General features: G+C 49.9%; 1 protein-coding gene across 4 annotated transcripts in view; it reads left to right on the top strand.

The window, feature by feature from the left end:
- LOC149350248 (dnaJ homolog subfamily C member 7-like) overlaps positions 1 to 19,223 on the top strand; it is a 122,940-nt gene that overhangs the window by 65,643 nt on the left and 38,074 nt on the right. The gene's annotated exons all lie outside the window — the stretch shown is intronic.

The raw sequence follows: 19,223 nt of genomic DNA, 5'->3' as shown, positions 1-19,223 counted from the left end.
GGCGCTCGGTTTCCGGTGGTGTTCGCGCGTGGTTGCCCTTGGAAGTTTTAGCGGGATGGAAGAAAGTCGCCTTTTTCACCTGCTGCGGTGTACTTTCATGTCTGAGCGCCATGGCTCAGGCAAGGCGCTCTGGTGATTGAACACGCAGCATTTGAAATCCGCGGCCCGATTGTGGTCGCAGACCGTTAAATATTTGTCATTGCAATAGCGAGCTTTTGAGTGGTATATTCTATAATTTAAAAGCTGTACACTCGCAGCGGTTTCATGAAGGTAGCTACGTGCGGAGCGGCTTCAGTTGAACCGCTCTTTGCTACAACACTCAGCGGAGAACTATCTCTGAGACTGCGGCGAGCAAATCGGGTGCGGCGCAATGTGCTACCGGGCCGGATTCAGACACGTTCCTATGTTCATTACTCACCGAGTGGTGTGGAGCGCGACATCGGTGTGTAACCGGTTGATGAGTGAGCGTACACTTAGTAGGTTCCGTTATGTAGCAACGCTACTCGCGCTAGGTGCTCACTGCGTCTGGATGAAAGACAGGTGAAAGACTGGTCCGTGTGTCTCTCGTGTCCGCGTAAGCGTGTATGAACTCACGCGTTGGGCCTGCGCGTGATTGGCCGGCGCTTGAGCTGAAGCACATACACGCCGGGCTGTCATGATCTCTGAAATGACGAGTCCGAGCCAGCCACAAAGCCGCGAACTGTTATCACGTTCATTATCGCGTTGCGCGGGCCGTTCAGGACCGGCCATGTCATGGTCACGCGCTTTTGGCTGTTCTAAACTTTGGAGCAGCATCTCGTCAGGTTTGCGACAGGGCTTGCCTATTTTTAAGAACAGTAGCAGTTTCATGGAAACTATTTTTAACCCTTTCGGACGCCATTTTTTTTAGATCGAAAACAAATATTTTTCCACCTAAATAGTATCTTTAGTAGTTTTTTTTATCGAGAGTAACCTGACTGTCCTTGATCGAAGGGTGTGCCAGGGCAGCGTTCTTCACCGACGTTTTGCAAGGAGCAGACTAAAAGATAAAAATATGCGCAAGGCAAATAGTCTTGAGCAAGCCAAAGTGGCTGGTGTGTTTCTGAATATAGCCGAGGCAAAGGGGATGGGATGATAACGTTTATCGGCCTGTCGCGAATTTAGTATGCCTGTCGAATACGAGAATATATCAGACGACAACGCAGGTATTCGTTGTTGAAATCTTGAATTAAACGTATACTGCATTCCCCTCTGCGGCGGTAACGTGTACTCTTTTCTGCAGCCTCGACCTGCGAACAGTTCCCATCGTGGTATAAGACCAAACCTTCTGCCGATATCTGTAATCGTTCATGCATCGAGAAGCTTCCTCCCATCGCTGCGAGCCACTAACCTGACTGCTACATAGAATATCGGCGCTCGTTTTGAGTGAGGAATTCGCAGCGAGGCATAGGTTATTGTGGTCCGTTGTCCAGCTCATGGGATTCCGCCCTGTGCTCGCCACACACCTGCCGCAGTGACTCCGTTGACGTTTTCGCTGGTTCCACTATGAGTGGGTTCTCAAATACGCGTACCGCATGCGGCCTGCGTACCCTTGCCATGCTCTCCGGCCCTTTTTAGCATTTTCTCTGGAAGAATGCCGTTCGTTCCCCTTTTTTCTCCTTTGATGACGTGTAGCCGTATTTTGACGTCCGGTCATCCCTGCCGACGTCAGTAGTTGAGTTTTCATGAGAAGGGGCTGGAAACTCACTACGACAGAAAAAAAAAAGAGGCGAAAATTTTGATGGAGAAGTGGCCCTGCTGGAGGCCGGAGCTTCGAACTTTTTTTATGCGTATTTGAATTTAGTTTTGATTAGTTGCCTTTTCCAGCTCTTCCTCCTTTTCTTCTCTCTCGGACTACTGGTCCGTGAGTCAGGCTTGTCAATGCAGTCCGCATGGCAAGATTAGCCAGGGCGCGTATCTTGAGCATCTAACTCCTTAGAGCTATTCCGCAGGAAAGAAAGAGTCCGACATTAGACAAGGGCGTAACTATATTAACAGGCCGGTCGCATGGTTATTTCAGTGTAACACGGAAGTTCTGGATAATTTCAGTCAGGGGTTAATTATAACACCCACACAAGCCCAGCCTCACCGGTTACAAATACAAAAGCAGCATTCCCGTATTATTCGCAGAGTGAAATTCGTCCTTTGCCCGGGCTCGGATCCTGAACAAGCTGCTAAGCTGACTGTCTTTACCGCCTGGCTGCCCTGCTTTACTTAGTTGCAGCTGCCTCGCAGAGGTGGTAGTCCCGGGTTTCACCTCCACACCAAGACGAATGTTTCTTGTGAAGCTGTCTCCATCTGCACTCGAGTGGTGTGCGGGTGTGCGATTGCTCCTGTGTTTCCATGCCGAGTTGCAAGATGAGGCGCTCAGCAGTGTGCTCTGCTTTCTGTAGTGGCCGACAGTGCAGCGCTTAGTGGACATCGCACTGAACGTTCGGTCCTTCGCCCTGTTCGATCCCGTTATTCCGCGCCGATCGTGCTACCTTACCCCGTTCATGATCCTGAGCTCTTCCTTCCTTTCCAGCACGACCGCTTTTTGGCTCTAATTCGCCGCGGAGGTCGGTCGGTCATTAGCGCGGGTGATCTCTCTCTTTGTTTCGCCCCGCGTTCGGCTTCCTGCTCGGTCCCTTCACCCGGGGGGTGTTCCCCGGCCAATGGCTTCCTCGCCGTAGTCGTGCCACGCGGGCGTCTCTCGTTCACGCCGTGCACGCGCGGCGGTGTTGTCACGCGCGCCCATCCATCGCCCGCGCCGCTGCGGTCGTGAGTCATGTCCTGGGTCAGCGACTGGGGCTCCGTGCCGTTCCGCGTAATGGTTCAAGGACCGTTCGGAATGCGCTTTGTTTGGCTCGCTGTCTAGACGGAAAAGCCCGGTGACGGGCAGGGCGCGCCTGTGCCGGGCCCTGCTGTCCATGTCTTTTTTTTTTTTCTTCTTTCTGACGGGCCACGAGGGAGAGCAGGGGAGAGAGGAGTTCGGGGATGTTTTCCGTCTTGTTCCATTGTTTGTGCACGGTCCATACCGATTTCAGTGCACCGAGCAATCGAGCGCCCGGGTTCAAGGCAGTTACCGATCCCGAGAGCCGCGGAAAGTGTGAATAGAGACATTTAAAGGGGCCCAGAAACACAATCTTAGTTAACTGTTTTGCCTGTTGATTGCATACAGTGAGTTATAATGGTGCTATTAGCGTCGGTAACACCGCGTATATTCCGTTTTTTAATATTTTAATGTCCTCCCAAAAACAACTTCATGGCTCTGATGGTGTCGCCACACAGTGGCGGGTTTTTAGCAGCGGATATGACATCACCTTGCGCGAGCTTGATGACCGGACAAACAGTAAATATACTGCAAATTGTGTGAATAAATAGAGAAAAATTTTGTCACCTGTCTGCGTTTTATATTATATCAACAAAGACAATTTGTTTGTCTTAGATAAAAGCCCTGCAAGGCAAGTAAAATAAAAATACACCACCAGGGGCGCTCTGGCATGGAAACAACGCTGCCAGTCTCACAGAGAGCAGGCAACCATGGAGTACAAACTTCCGCGACGTGCTCTGGCTGGCTGTTTTGATTGGTTGCGCCACGTGCCGTCATTGGGAGAGCGAAATAGGAGTGGGAAGCCCCGCCAAAATCGAGTTGAGGGCAGCGTTTTGTTTGCTTGTATTTTGAAATTTCTTCACTGAATAACTCCCGTTCCTGTGCATCGATTCCTGTAATTCTTTTTAAGTCAGCATCTGTGTGACATAAAGAACCCACCTGAAGTATAGCCGGTATTCCCCCAGGCAGTGTTTCGCAGCCCCTTTAAAGGGGCTGCGAAACACTGCCTGGGGGAATACCGGCTATACTTCAGGTGGGTTCTTTATGTCACACAGATGCTGACTTAAAAGAATTACAGGAATCGATGCACAGGAACGGGAGTTATTCAGTGAAGAAATTTCAAAATACAAGCAAACAAAACGCTGCCCTCAACTCGATTTTGGCGGGGCTTCCCACTCCTATTTCGCTCTCCCAATGACGGCACCTGGCGCAACCAATCAAAACAGCCAGCCAGAGCACGTCGCGGAAGTTTGCACTCCATGGTTGCCTGTTCTCTGTGAGACTGGCAGCGTTGTTTCCATGCCAGAGCGCCCCTGGTGGTGTATTTTTATTTTACTTGTTTTGCAGGGCTTTTATCTAAGAGAAACAAATTGTTTTTGTTGATCTAATATAAAACTCAGACAGGTGACAAAATGTGTCTCTATTTATCCACACAATTTGCAGTATATTTACTGTTTGTCCGGTCATCAAGCTCGCGCCAGGTGATGTCATATCCGCTGCTAAAAACCCGCCACTGTGTGGCGACACCATCAGAGCCATGAAGTTGTTTTTGGGAGGACATTAAAATATTAAAAAAATGGAATGTACGCGGTATTACCGACGCTACTAGCACCATTATAACGCACTGTATGCAATCAACAGGCAAAACAGTTAACTAAGATTGTATTTCTGGGCCCCTTTAAAGGGGCTGCGAAACACTGCCTGGGGGAATACCGGCTATACTTGAGGTGGGTTCTTTATGTCACACAGATGCTGACTTAAAAAGAATTACAGGAATCGATGCACAGGAACGGGAGTTATTCAGTGAAGAAATTTCAAAATACAAGCAAACAAAACGCTGCCCTCAACTCGATTTTGGCGGGGCTTCCCACTCCTATTTCGCTCTCCCAATGACGGCACGTGGCGCAACCAATCAAAACAGCCAGCCAGAGCACGTCGCGGAAGTTTGTACTCCATGGTTGCCTGCTCTCTGTGAGACTGGCAGCGTTGTTTCCATGCCAGAGCGCCCCTGGTGGTGTATTTTTATTTTACTTGCCTTGCAGGGCTTTTATCTAAGACAAACAAATTGTCTTTGTTGATATAATATAAAACGCAGACAGGTGACAAAATGTTTCTCTATTTATTCACACAATTTGCAGTATATTTACTGTTTGTCCGGTCATCAAGCTCGCGCCAGGTGATGTCATATCCGCTGCTAAAAACGCGCCACTGTGTGGCGACACCATGAGAGCCATGAAGTTGTTTTTGGGGGGACATTAAAATATTAAAAAACGGAATATACGCGGTGTTAACGACGCTAATAGCACCATTATAACTCACTGTATGCAATAAACAGGCAAAACAGTTAACTACGATTGTGTTTCTGGGCCCCTTTAACATAGCGCGATCCGCATTCTGCTGCCGTGATCTGCTTACACGGGGACCCAGCTGCGCCTGCGCCGTAGCACGTGTGACCCCCCCACGCCTTTTCCGGGGCTACGTGCGCATGCGCGCATAGCTTGCGGGGTAACCATACCCCTGGGTGTTAGGGGCGCTGCGCCCACGGCAACGTGGGTTCGGGCGAGAGCAAGCTGAGGGCACAACCAGAATTGAAATTGAAATTGAACTTTATTCCGTCGAAGCGGAAAGGGACTCGAACAAAAGTGAAAACATATCACTTGACGTGGTTCGAGCCCCCATTTGCAAGGCATACAGCAGTTGCACATTTACATGTATAGCAGCATAGTCACGAGAACATACACACATAAAAAGTGAGTCAAGACCTTCTTGGCTGAAAAGAAAAAAAAATCGCATTTTACACAACAATAAGATATCCCCATCACATCAAGACCAGCATAATACACCTGAGAAAAGAAAAACATCATTATACAATTATAGCGAGCATAACCATCACTCTTGTTGTGTAAAAAAAATTCTTCAGAGTTTGGGTGCTAACACTTTGGATATTAATATCGTGTTTATGGAGATAATTTAACAGGGTTGGAAGTGAATATTCGAGCATTTGACGGCTGATGGTAGTTCACCGCGGGATTACGCTCCTGCTGCGAACAAAGGAAGGCGTAGTTAAAAGACAAGCGTTTATTACAGAGTAAGATGTATTACAAACACTGCACTAATCCCTAGCCAGTAGTCCTGCTGCAGCATCCGGAAGCTGTCCCGCTAGCGGAGCGCACAAGACAAAAGGGTAAGATGGCGCGACATTACAGTAAGAAGGATGAATGCGTTGAGCCCATCTTGACATAGGTCTCGCGTCGAAGGCTGCTGTACGATCGTTGTCGGGGCATTCGGTTGCGTCCTTGCGACTCTGCGCACGGGTCGAACAATGGAGCGGATGGCCGCATGTGCCTAGGCGTACGAAGTTGAACTCCAACTTTCAGGCGTTATAGACGGGCGTCAGGGCTGCGTTCGGGCCGCGACTCTAGCAAACATACAATTTGCGGCGCATTTCACCACCCGCGTTCATGGTAGACTGGCAAAGGCGAGGACATGCGGAGGAAATTACTGCTCCGCGTCTGCGCACTTCGCTTGGGTCGGTGGCGGTTTCTCCGTTATTTCCCGCTCACGACATCTTGCCACAACAACGCCCCACATGTGACTCAGTGACCCAGTGGGGATGCGAGGTCGAAACGGAAGGGACGGGGATTGACAGCTCTTCGGATGGGGACAAACAGCATGGCCACTATTCCCACGAGCTCCCTTCGCAAGCGGATTGTGCTCTGCTAAAACTTCATAATTTTAGAGAAGATAATGCGGTAACGCGTTGTCGTTGCAGCTGCTGCCGTATTTACCGTATGACGGTGCTGCAACTTTTTCTAGTGGCAGGTATGCGTTGTAGTGTTCTCACGGCAGAGCATAGCGTACAGGACTTGGCTTCTGGACGCATGCTCTAGCCGAGAAATACGTGCTTGTCACGCTACAGGAAATTACCTGCCGATTAACCGCGACGTCACGAAAATCGGCCAATGCCATTGGCTGGAGGGCCTTCTCTGAGGGGCATTTGCCGCTTCGATCTTGTGTTGTGGAACGATTAACTGCTGGCCGTATTTAAGCTTCAGTTCAGCTTTGGCTCGCATGCAGTCTCCTGGCTGCTGCGGAAAGTCTGGCCGCGGCTTGACTGCGCCGCTCCGTTCCCATAGCAGTCGCGCACGCAGCGCGCTCGTACAGTCGTCCACACACTTGTTTAGAGCGCTCTAACGGCGTGCTCTGTTGTGAATTTATGACAACCGCCGCGCTGTCTGTCGGGCCCGATACAGCCGTTTTTTTTTTTTTAACGATTTCTGAAGTTTCGCATGGGCTTCGCTTCTACAGCGTTGCTCGGCATCGATAACCGCACCTTTTCGTGAACTGTTATGTCGGGCTGAGTTGCAAGGATGCGATTACGGGTGGTGATTATGGACAGTGTGGCTTCATGTCCCACACCAAACGGCGCTGGCTTTAACTCAGGTGGTGGTTGAATGCATGCCTGCCGCGGCGAGCTTGTTCTTTTTTTTTTTCAATTCGTTTTTATTTTTTTTCTTTTCATAGCGCCGTGCATCGCTTCAACCAATCCCATCCCGCATGCTTGCTTCGTCTCGGTGCCCCGTATCTGTCGGCGACCATGGGCGCGCTCTCCGTTCGTCCGCGCCGGTATTGCCTTGGCGTGTCGGCGAGGCTTTGGGGACCCGTGGGTGGCCAAGCGGTGTGCGGGCGCCGCAGTGGTCGGGCCCTGAGCGTCTGCTTTGCATACGCGCTCCTTCATCCTTGGCTCTGTCAAGCCTGCGCAGCGCGTGTCGCGCGAGGGGGCGACGCGCCGTTACATCTGGGGCAGACTTTCTTCTATATTTTTCCTCACTGCGTCAAGGCCACGGCGTCAGGGGGAGGGGCTCTGCGCGCAGGCTGTGGACGAGGATCGGACCCCAGCCTTTTAATGGACCCTGCGTTGCGCACCACGCTCCAGTACATCCTGCTATATTGGCAGCTCAGCTGTCACGTGTGACTTTTGAAGTCCGAAATGTTTCTCGCTGTCATATTTTGCGTACCTTCCTATGAAAGGCCGCACGTTGACGTCGTGAATATTAGAGTTTTAGCCCCACCGTACGGCAAACACGGCAACTGCTACCGTACGGCAAATGTGGTTAGGCAAGCCTGGAAACGGTACCAACGGCAGCGCGTTGCCATATTTACCGGACGGCTGTGCGGCTGCGCTAAAACTGTCTATTCTCTTCATACGTCCTGCTGCGCGCAAGTGGTGGTAGCTTGGTAGGGGACGTCCTAAAACGGATTGTGTACGTTTTAATTAGCAGGACAATAAATATGGTCTTACTATTTTTCTAATTTTTCTAATTATGGCAGTTCGGCATTTGATTGTTTAGCCAATCGTAGTGGACCATCGGTGCATCTAGTTTCAGTTTAGATGTGGAAGAGAGTAATTGTCCCGTGGGCGTGGCCACGCGAGCTCCTCTGCCCGGAACTAGCCCGGAACCTTGCTTCTTCTGCCCCTCCGCTGCCGAGTAGCCTCGGAGATGTTCAGCGGGCTCCTACTTGACGTTTTTGCTTGCGGCGTCAGACGCTCGAAGCTGCCGTGTGACCGTGGGTTATGTCTTTTTCCGCGCCTGGGGAATGAACGAGCGGTAGGCAGCCTCCACGCTATCAGGGGGGCGTTAGATGCCCAGAGGGCAGCAGTTCTTCCAAGGAGACAGTGGGGAGCACCCCGTGAGCTCGGGCCTTGCGCCGGGCCACCGACTGCATACGCGGCATCCTCTCCTTGTAGCAGCCTCGACAGAGGGCAGAGTTCTCGACTCTGTAACCACAGCCAAGTGCGACCCACTCGCACCTCCCACCGTAGCCGGTGAGCCGGTTACGGAAGCCCATGAACTGCTACAGGCTAGAAATTTCAGCAGCAGGGCATCATTCTTGCCGTGTAGCAGGTTTCATAACGGAGGAAGGAGCGTGAAAATTGTCCGAACCGACGGACGCAACCCCCCCCCCCCCCCCCTCCCCCGCGAGTCCCATTGTCGACGGCACTCTGCTGCGCGGTAAAGAAGCGAGAAATGGAATGGCAGTAATGAGTTTTAGTGCAGATGGACAGCAGGATGGCAAATGCGGTGACGTGTTGCCGTTGCTACCGTTTCCAGGCTTGCCTAGCTACATCTGCCGTACGGTCGCACTTACCGTTTTTACCGTACGACGGTGCTGAAACTCATAAAATTTTCCCTCATTTTTAGTGGAGCGAGTGAAGTCCGTTCACGCCAGCTATGCGTACTGTCCTTCCTCCGGTTCTGGCCCGCCGGTGTCTCGTTTGGCGATCACCTCCAAGGCTCGGCCACTGATGTGGCTGTGCCTCAGGGATGTGTCAAAGGTCAGCGCGGAAGGCGTGAGCTTGATTTCAGATGGGGAGGCCGGGCCCCCTCTCTTCTCCGTCTCCTGACTACATATACCTGATTCACATAAAGCACATTTCCTATCAGTGTGTTTTATGTGCTGCGCACGTCGACAGTGGAGGAAGAATTTATTTCCCTGAGATGGTTTCATGGGGAGTTGAAGTTGCGCGAGTGCAAGTAGACGGTTATCATACGTGGCTGGCGAAGGGCAGTACAAAGCCGCCGCCGAGGACGTTGTGTGTTGAGCTGGTGCGTGTTGGGGAGTGCGGCTCGAAGTATGAACGTCGCAGTGCAGAAGGCTTCTCAGTGGACGGATGCGAACGCAGAATTCATTAATGCTCCCGAGTCCTGACACGTAAATGCCAAAATTGGTGATTGAAGACGGCTGAGTTGGGCTGGACGCAATGTTCTCCGCTGTGCCGATGGAGGAAGGAACGTGGGCCGGAGACGGGGAGTTAGAGAATCAAGGGAAAACTATATTCACATATTTACAAGATAGGTGACAAACATATTTACAACCTAATACCCTGCTACACGGGCGTTTGAATGCCTTCCAACCGAATGTCATCCGACTCGACTGCCGTACTAACGCGTCTACACGAAGTTTTTCAACGGTATTCGGTTCAGATGATATTCGAGTCGACGGAGCTCTGCTAAGACATTCCAGGTTTTGGAATGCCTTCGACACCCGAACACAGCCCAAACCGACCAATAGCCGTCGCCGCTGCCGTCGCTTCGCCCCGCCCACAGCCGAGCGGCTGCTTTCGGCTCTGTGGCTGTTCATTTCGATACCCGCTGCTCGCTTTTTTCTGCTGTTTGTTTAGTAAATAGCTCGTGTTCTGTCTGAGGGAATGCTTGAACATATTACACCAATGAACATAACCGCGTCAGTATGAAATTTCCCCAGGAGTGCGCCGATGAGGACGGCTGTACTCATACTGTTGTTTACATCGCTGCGTACGAACAGCTAGTGCTCTTTTCATGACATAAAACGCGGTCTGCGCTTTAGTTCCATTAAACAATCTGTTTTCTTTTTTACCGGCTGCACCCGTGCTTGTTTACGCAGTTCGACAATGTGTGGGAAGCGATCATGCGATCGCACGCCTGAGAAACACTTGATAGCCGGGTTGTTGACATCGAGCAGGACCGGCGCTTCTCGCTTCTTGTCCCGGCTTCCGCCGACGTGACCAGTACTTTATTTTAAACTACTTTGTGCAGAAGTATGTTTGGCGACCGTTCGCTTTAACTGAAACGGCCAACTTGTTACCCACAAGCTAGCGACGGCGACGACTGCTGCTGTCCGTAAAGCACGGCTCGGCAGTCTGAGTCACATCGGCGTTTGCCGTTCATTGTATCGCGTGTTGCGTAAATAAGAGAAAATCGAAAAAAAAATTCTCTCGGCTTAACCGCGCGTTTGTTTGGGCTCAAATTTCGCACAGAGGTTGCATTTGGTAGTCAGTTTTGTTTTATACTACATTTAGGTGGGGTACTTGCCTGATTCAGTCAGAATTTTTTGGAAATCCCCATCGTATGTGGCGACGACGATCCAAAACTGAAAGACATCGCAGCAATGGTACCCGTAGCGTTATCTCGCACCCACCGGAGAAACCCAGCTGTTCTAAGTGGAGAGCTCGTTTCTCCGATGGCTGCGAGATGGCGCCACGCATACCATTGCTGCGAAGTCTTTCAGTTTTGGATCGTCGTCGCCACATACGATGGGGATTTCCAAAAAATTCTGACTGAATCAGGCAAGTACCCCACCTAAATGTAGTATAAAACAAAACTGACTACCAAATGCAACCTCTGTGCGAAATTTGAGTCCGAACAAACGCGCGGTTAAGCCGAGAGAATTTTTCTTCGATTTTCTCTGATTTGCGCAACAGTCGGTATGCGTGCCCTGCGATGTAAGCAATAGTTGATTTCAGGTCACTGTTGCCAAAACTACTCTCGGTGACCATTTGCATTCGCCAAAGATTGTCATTCGCTCTTCACAACCGCCGCAATCACAGATCCAACCCTGTGGACTCGCTAGCCCTAGTCGTCGCGGAAGGGAAGGGAGCCGTCGTCGACTGAAATTAATTTGGCCAGCGCTTATCGCTGGTGAGTGTTCAGGTGTGCACATGTGAAATGTAGCCGTTCGGTTCTCTCAGCGCGAACATATTGACACCGCCGCCTCACCATCGTGCTTTCGCTCAGCCGCCGACAAGGCTGACCGTCCGCCGATCGGATTCGTCGGTGTCGTTGGTCGGAAAACCTTCTCCCATTACAGTATTATAGTAAACTAGATATTTCACTATAATCACATGCTGCTGTTGAGCGTGATATACAGTGTCGTTGTCGGACTAGTGTGATCGCCGCCGCCGTCGTCGTCGTTGTACTCTGAAAAACGAGCTGAGGCTTTCGAACGTGTTTGGAAAGTGTCGTGTAGCACCGCGGGAGTCCGTCGAGTCCGAATGTCATTCCAATTCTCGAATGTCATTCGACTCAGATGTCATTCGAACGTTCCAGTGTAGCACAGGTATAAGTTAAACATCAGCAGAGTAAAAACTGAGAAGAGTCTCAGGGAATCGCTGTCCGATGAACATGTCGGGCGCTTTAATTAGCCCCTCCCGTTGTCTTCCCGCTTTTTCCGTCCAATCACTGGGACCGCTTTTGGATGAAGCCAACGACGCTCATTGGCTGGCTTTGCCATTTCATCGAAATCGGGCACTCATTAACGGCTCTCCCCTCTCCAGCGTCTTCCTCGGCTGAGCCACTCCCGAAGGGGTCTTTTCCTCAGGTCACCTCCTCACCCACAATTGGACGCGCAGTTAACCAAACGCAGCCGTCAGCTGATGACCCTTCAGGGAGCCGGCCAGGGGCCCCATGCCTTTGTTCAAGGAGACGCCCGAAGGCGAACACTGACAGCGGCGCCACCCGCGCCGTCGACAAAATAGCGGTAGCACGGGTGATTGACAGCCGCTCACCTCTGTCCGTGGCGGCAGGCGTTGAGGGCTGTCTTCCTGGCGGTGGTACATACATGGTCGCAAGGGTCATTGCCGCTGCGTTAAGGGCTGCCTAAGGAAACCCTTTTATAGGTCCTCTCAGAAAAGGTAAAAAAAGTAAAAAAAAAAAACATAAAAGAAAGAGAGAGGATGCCTGGACCATCAAAGCTTTGCCAGGCTTAAACGCCAATTCAAGATAAATAAAAAAGAACTAAATGTTCCAAAGAAGAAAAAAAATTAAGGGAAAAACAGTTTTCTTCTTATGTCGGGAAAACGGGGTGGCAGTGACGCCGGAGTACAAGAAAGGAGTCGTCTAGTCTCCGTCCGTCGTGTCGGGCGCCACTGTTCTTTGCAGGTGTCGCATGGAGCGCGTATTCGCGGAAGCACCACTGTAGCACAACACCGCACTGCCTCTGGGAATGGCTTAAGTGAAGACGACTGTGGCAGGAACACACAAAGAGGGGGGGGGGGGTAGGGGGGGGTAACAGCGTAAGCTCGGTCCTCCCGAAAAAAACTCAGCGGCGCCTCTCCCCTTTTTTTCCCGAGGGCAGAAGGCCGTAACATGATAAAGGCGGGTTCACACCGGTCAGTTCACACTGGCGAGTCGCGGAGGTCGCGCGACAGGTTTAAATCGATTTGTTACTCTCCCTCCCCGCGTTCCTAGTACTTCGGAAACCGTAACTAATTGCCGTAACTAGCTGCGCGAGCAGCGCGCTTTCCCCTGAAAAAAAGCCAGTTCTGCACGTACTTTGCACGTGTTGGCCAGCCCGCAAATCTCTTTGTGCAGTCCCGAGCTTTTTCCCTCGTGCTTGAACGCTGGCGAGCTTCAGAGGATTAGCAAAATGTACAGGGGCGCTAGAAAAAAATGCGAACAGCACGGCGCCCACGCGCTGCGCAGTCGGAATTTATCTTCAATGCGTTTTTATCTCGGTAGTAACAAAAAGACGCTAGAGTGGTACATTATTGTATCACGGATGTCTCTAGCGTATTTGTGTTGCGAGCCAAGTATAAGAGTGACGAAAATAAATTCCAACAGCGGAAAGCCTAGGCACTCCGCTGTTCGCATTTCTTTCGGTCGCGGCAGTAAGCTCTGAGATGTAGGTTAAAAGAAATAGTGGACAGTGAATTTTTTTTTTTCGCTGCGAACTTGAAAAAAGAACTGCTAGTGGATCAGGCCCACTACGTGAAGCAGATTGTGGACGAAAAAGCCGGTACCGTAACGGCGAAATGTGTATCGCAAGTAAATGACGAGATCATTTAAGACGTGGAATTCGAGGTAAATACCATTTTTTTTTGGCGCGGCCATCTTCGCAAGGTGCTTAATTTCGTTGGGTGACTGAGCACTTCGGTGCATGCAGGTTTGTTGGCCAAATAATAAGCATTTTGTTACGTGTTTCGATGAATAATGATGGAAATAATTTTTATTTTAACTTAAAATAAAGTGGCCTTAAGGCGACACGCGAGGCTGAGGAGAAAAACGAAAACACGCACGAAATGCGCCTACCAGCTGCTTGCTATATACGGCTAAGAGAAAAAATGCTCTAGTTTGTCAATCGCTACAACGGAGATAAGCGGTTCGTATATTTATTTTAATTCCGATTACAGCGCACGCGCATCCCCAAAACAATTATTTGCAGAGCCATCGCTCATATGCAAACGCTCATTCATGTGCAAGCAAACATTTTGATTATTTTTATTTTTGAAATTTTTTACATGTCAAGCAACTTCGAAAATTGAGCCCGGCGTCCCAAGTCGGAACATTCAGGCGATCACTGACCTTGCCTCACACGCGTCTGCATAATGCCGCTAGCTGCAGTCAGTCTCCAAAATAAAAAACGGCAAAAAAAAAATGAGTTTCGTTAGCGCGAGCTTTACTAAACACTGCATGCTTAGTGAATTACAGCAAAAACTGCGCAGAAATAATATTACGCGTGCGACATACAAAACGTGTTTAGTAACAGGAAAAAGCTTACTTCACCCTGCCCATAGCAGTTATCGAGGCCTGCCGTTTCTCGTTCTCATCCATTTAATACACAACAATTCCGGACAAAAACATTTTTGAATAGTAAAAAATGTATGACCGCATTTTTTTTTTCATATACTGGAAGATTTGACTATAGGCACCCTGCGCATCTAACTCCCGCGCGACGCGCGCGCCACTGGCGGCGGCGCGCGTGTCCCTGTCAGGAAGGGGGCAGTCCGACAGCTCGCGCAGTGTTGCGCGCGCCGTCGCGAAGCAGTTGTGCGCCTCCTTCCCGAGCACAAAATGGCACATAACAACAGCGGGACACATTGCTGTGTTGTAGGATGCGCAATAATACATACATAAATTTGCCTCGGACAAGGTTTTATGGGTTCACAACGCGACATTGGGACACGGCCCACCCTTCGCAACGGGCAACACGCGCGGTTTCTGGCCAAACAATGGTCAAACCCGTGTGGAATGCGCTTGCTTGACTCATGCATTACCACCTAGACAGGTTTTTGACTCATGGCAAATTCAGCAGACTCGGAGGAATGCCAATAGCTCTCTGGGAACCCTTCCCTCTTCTTGCACCCACGATTTCAGGTCATTGACTTGGCTGTCAACGATATGTGGGCTTAAAAAGCCACGCAGAAACTCGCCCGCAGTCACACCTTAGGAAGGAGCCCAAATTTTGCGCTGCAAATAATCATATACCTTAGTTCCAGCTATGCGCAGAATCCTTGCTCGCTTCCACTGCGCCTTGTCGTCCAGCGTCTTTTTCGACAGTTAAGGCACGTTTTCAGGGGCAACGGCAACATGCTCCTGATAAGTCTTTGCCTCCACGTCTGAACGACTGGGTGATAATTTAGTACAATAATCATATATGCTAATGTCGAAGAGTCAGGGCACTTGTACTAAATGCGTAGAAATTGAACAAACCTTGCAATGAAATTCCGCTTTTGAGGACAAGCTTTCTGCATGACTCGTGCATGAAATAGCCGGGATACTCCTTTTTTCCAGAATCCCAGTCAAAAAGTTTTGTTTTCGGCAGGAGTTTCAGTGCGCACAGGCGCTTCGCCGCAGCTTGCATTCTCGTTTGCTTTCAAAATCTCATTCATTGGACATCTCATATCACCAAAATACTGACGTACGTGTTGTAGCGATAATGGCCTGGCAGTTGCCGAAAAAAAGAGAAAATATGAGTGGCAAATTACGCAATGGGCACATCATTTCAAGGCGTAGTTTGAACAGGATATCGAACACCGAAGGTGCGGCAAACGAGAATGCTGTGAAGTCAGGTTTGCACCGTTCGCTCAGAAAGTGGTGTTTTCTAATTACCTTCAATGGTATGCCGCCTGGACGTCTTTAAAAGTTCAGGGTAAACCCTTCTAAATGCAGGAACACCCCAGGCTTGCGGGTGACCCGTTTTGGAGAGCGTTTCACACCGCTCCAAAAACACGGTAACGGCAGCAGCGTGTTTGCATTTGCCTGCCTTGCAACTGCAGCTCGCGGCTACAAGCTGTCTACTAGAAGATAGCTGCATAAAAAAAAATTGAGTGAGAGTGCAGCGCTGACAGGCATTAGATAGCAATATTTCTTAGCGTTAATTTGATCGTTTTCGGTGGCGCAGTGATGCTTGTCTGCGCAATGCACCGGGCTGCTACTTCGCTCCGTCGCACGACACCACCTCTTTCACGTTGTGCACATGGCCTGCTTCAAAAAGCTTCGCTCCTTTCCTGACGTTCGCTCCTCGAAAGAATTTTTCAGCCTCATGAATGAATGGGTCTAAATCCCGCCTCTACGAACAGCGGCAGCTGCTAGCAGACGCCATCCCTGGACCATTACCTTCAATATTTCCGTTACTGTACGTTACAATTTTCCAATATTAATTTTTTTTTTCCCCAAGAATGTAGGACATCACCAGGAAATCTGTAGAATTACACGGGCATTCCTTGGCCGTTGATGTTCAGAGAACTATTGTGACAGCCGCACACACAACCAGTTTCTCCACTCTTAGAACGTCGCGGAATTCACAGCGAGCGGCAACACCACTTTTGTGCGCCCGCGAGCAGGACGGCACGTGCTCACAATGAAAGAGAGGGTGCCAGCTGCGCGAGCAGCACGCGCGTACCAGCCGACAGGCTGCTGGCTCAATGCGCTCCGCCGGCGACGTGCCCGGACAGCAACGCCAAAATGACCGGCAGGGGAGAAGTGGCGCTGGTGCAGTGGGAGCAAACTTAAGGTGCGCTTCCCTTGTGATTTTTGACGTAGAACTGGAAAGCTTTTTCGTCTGGTTCTTCCAAAGCTTTTGGCTTGACAAAGGAGCGCCGACCAGCCGCCTTTTCGGAAGGGAGCGAAGGCAGAACAAAGCCCCTTTCCCGAACTGAGTAATGAAGGCCACTAACCCCGTTCGTGAACTGCCCGGGAAGGTGCTTTGACCTCCCTGGACATGCCGTGACGGGATATCTCAGCCGACGACGTGCTTTTCCCCGGTATCGAAATGAATATTGCTCACGTAACCGTAAACATTCAAAGCATGAGTTATGATATAACATCTATATCGTTCGCATTTATTTTTCAGCAGCAAAGCGCGCAGAATCTTTGTACATATAAAACTTAATAAGAATATTTGTGTCTATTTTTTTTTCTTTATTGGTTACCAAAAGTCTACCATTTTGGTTGATGCCCGCAAAGCAGTTCTGTACTTGGCCTGCTCGTTCGACGGAATTGCCAAGCAGAGCGCTGAATTCGCATCGGCTTGTTTCTCCGCTCCTAGTTGGCAGCAAAAGTAACAGCGCGGCTATGGCGGGCGACTACACTGAGTGACTAAATGAAACCGAGAAAGCACGAGGTGTACGGAAAAGCTGATCGTCTGGTTTTCAACTTCCGGGCCGATACAGCATACCCGATTGCTAGTGAAAGAAGTAGGACGGCGCCATGTACGACGCGAACCAGTTTTTTCACATGAAGAACCTTGTGATGTGCTTCCTCTTTTTTCCACGCCACTTCACTCCGGACAACGTGAAAAATTACTGGACACTTGAGTTAATTTGAATTAGCCGATTGAGACTTCTCTGTTCTTTGGAATTTCGTAGAGTGCGCAGCGAACTTACGAAACACATTTGTGGCAGGAGTCAAGAAGTTTCGCTGCACCGGTAATGTCTGCAGTACCGTATTTTCCGGTGTATAAGACGCACCCGCCATATATGCAGGCTGTCAGTGAAAGTTGGTATATAAGGCGCACCCCAATTTACCCAGTTAGGCTAGTGAGGCTTAATTAAACACGCTTGCGCGACGATAGCGAAATTCACCGTACCTGTGAGAAATTCTTACGCAATGCTAAGTGATCGAAAAAGGCAACACTCACGCCTTACCCGCCCACGTTTTAGAAAAAAGAACGAAAAAACGAAAGAACTCTCCCATATGTGCATAACATTTTATTTCTACTTAAAACCTTCGAAGTCTTCATCTTCGGATGCGCTATCAGAAAGTTCGCACATTTCTGGAGGCAACGCGGCTGAAACATTCTCTTCGCACTACGTGCTACGTACGCGGAGCAAACAAAGTTGCAAAGGGTGGCTAAAAAAGAACACATTTTCTCTTGGCTTGTCTTGACAATGGCGAGAAGCGCGATTGTCGCCATCTTTTGGCATTTCACATTACTTTTGCTTGGGGCCTCAGAAACGGTCGCGTATTCCCGGAAGTCGTCATCCCCGTCGTTTCATGATAAAGTTCACCTAAAAAAAGTTGCGCACGGCGGCCCCCGTATTGAAGTATTAACCGTGTTGCAACCGCGTCATTGGTAGTGATATTTTTTCGGTTAAAAAAGCTTGAACATGAACCTGAACATGAACCTGAGTGGCTTTGGGTGAGCTGTACTAGCGCTGTACAAGTGGCTTTCGGTGTGTTCTTTGCTGTGTTTACCAGGAGTCAGTACAGAAAAAAAAAAGACTACGCGTCGTCGTTATTACCACCCTGCCTCAAGCACTGAGGGCGACTAGCAGCATCTGTTTCTTTTTTTTTTCTTTGTGCCTCGCATCTGAATCCCCCCCCCCTCCCCCCCTCTGCATTCAACTCACAATCGCACGCACACCGAATATCGCATCTAAAATTGTCATGCTGAGACCACGACTGAGCGTGAACGAATTGCAGGCGTTGATTCTTGCACTGTTCGCCGCGCGACCGAAAAGCAACCGCGCGAATTAAGAGACGGAAACTAAATCTGATTTCACTGCAGAGATGCAGTGCTAGCCGCGAAGCCGATCCGTCGCCGAATTTGTCCACGGCCGCAGCCCATCGCTTTCGCCCCTGTTTGAGCGCAATTAACTTGTGCAAACTTATGCCGCTTCCTTTCTTCTGCCTTGCGGCTCAACGAACCGCACCACAATTTATCGGCATGCCGCTAATTATTCACAAAAACGCCAGCGTTGCATGCCGAATGTGGACGGTGCGCCTTTTTGCCTACACAACGAAAGTGACTGCTGACGCACGCGCCGCCGCATGCCCCTAATCGATTGGGTCCCCCTGTTCTAAAAGGCGAGCCGTGGTCCGGCTCGTCATCGATATTCTGTTTTCCTCCTTGTTTTACCAGAAAACCGAAAAATGCTAGTTGAAAGACGTGAAGAGTATCTATAGAATGCTTCGAACACGCCATTAGCACTAACCACCAAACTGTGCCACATAAAATGCCCGTTAGTGGGTCTAGTTAGTAAACTATTTAATTATGATTGTTTTTATTGGAACTGACATCAGCCTCGGCTGACCGTTTTTTCGTGGAAAGATTCTTTCCATTTCAAACACGGCATTTCTAGGTACTTCAAAAAGTTTGCAGATGCATATGGTATAGCTGGCGCCATTCAACAAAGCAAACCAACGAACGTCCCATCTGTATGTGTAACCCCTTTCCGTGATCATTCGGCTTGAACATAACATCAGTTACTCGGATTGTGCATCTGAACACTTATTCATGTTGGCTCAAATCGTGTTGCGTCTGCTGTGATGAACGGCTGGAAAACATTGGTTGCTTTTGTTAACATTGATTGCTTCACTGCACAGCGCCATCCCAAGATGCAGGATCCCTTTTC

The sequence above is a fragment of the Amblyomma mixtum genome, chromosome 3, assembly GCF_055824585.1.
Source record: "Amblyomma mixtum isolate Tamu chromosome 3, ASM5582458v1, whole genome shotgun sequence".
Classification (NCBI taxonomy): domain Eukaryota; kingdom Metazoa; phylum Arthropoda; class Arachnida; order Ixodida; family Ixodidae; genus Amblyomma; species Amblyomma mixtum.
Note: the sequence above shows the minus strand (reverse complement) of the source record. Positions and strands in the feature narration are given on the sequence as shown.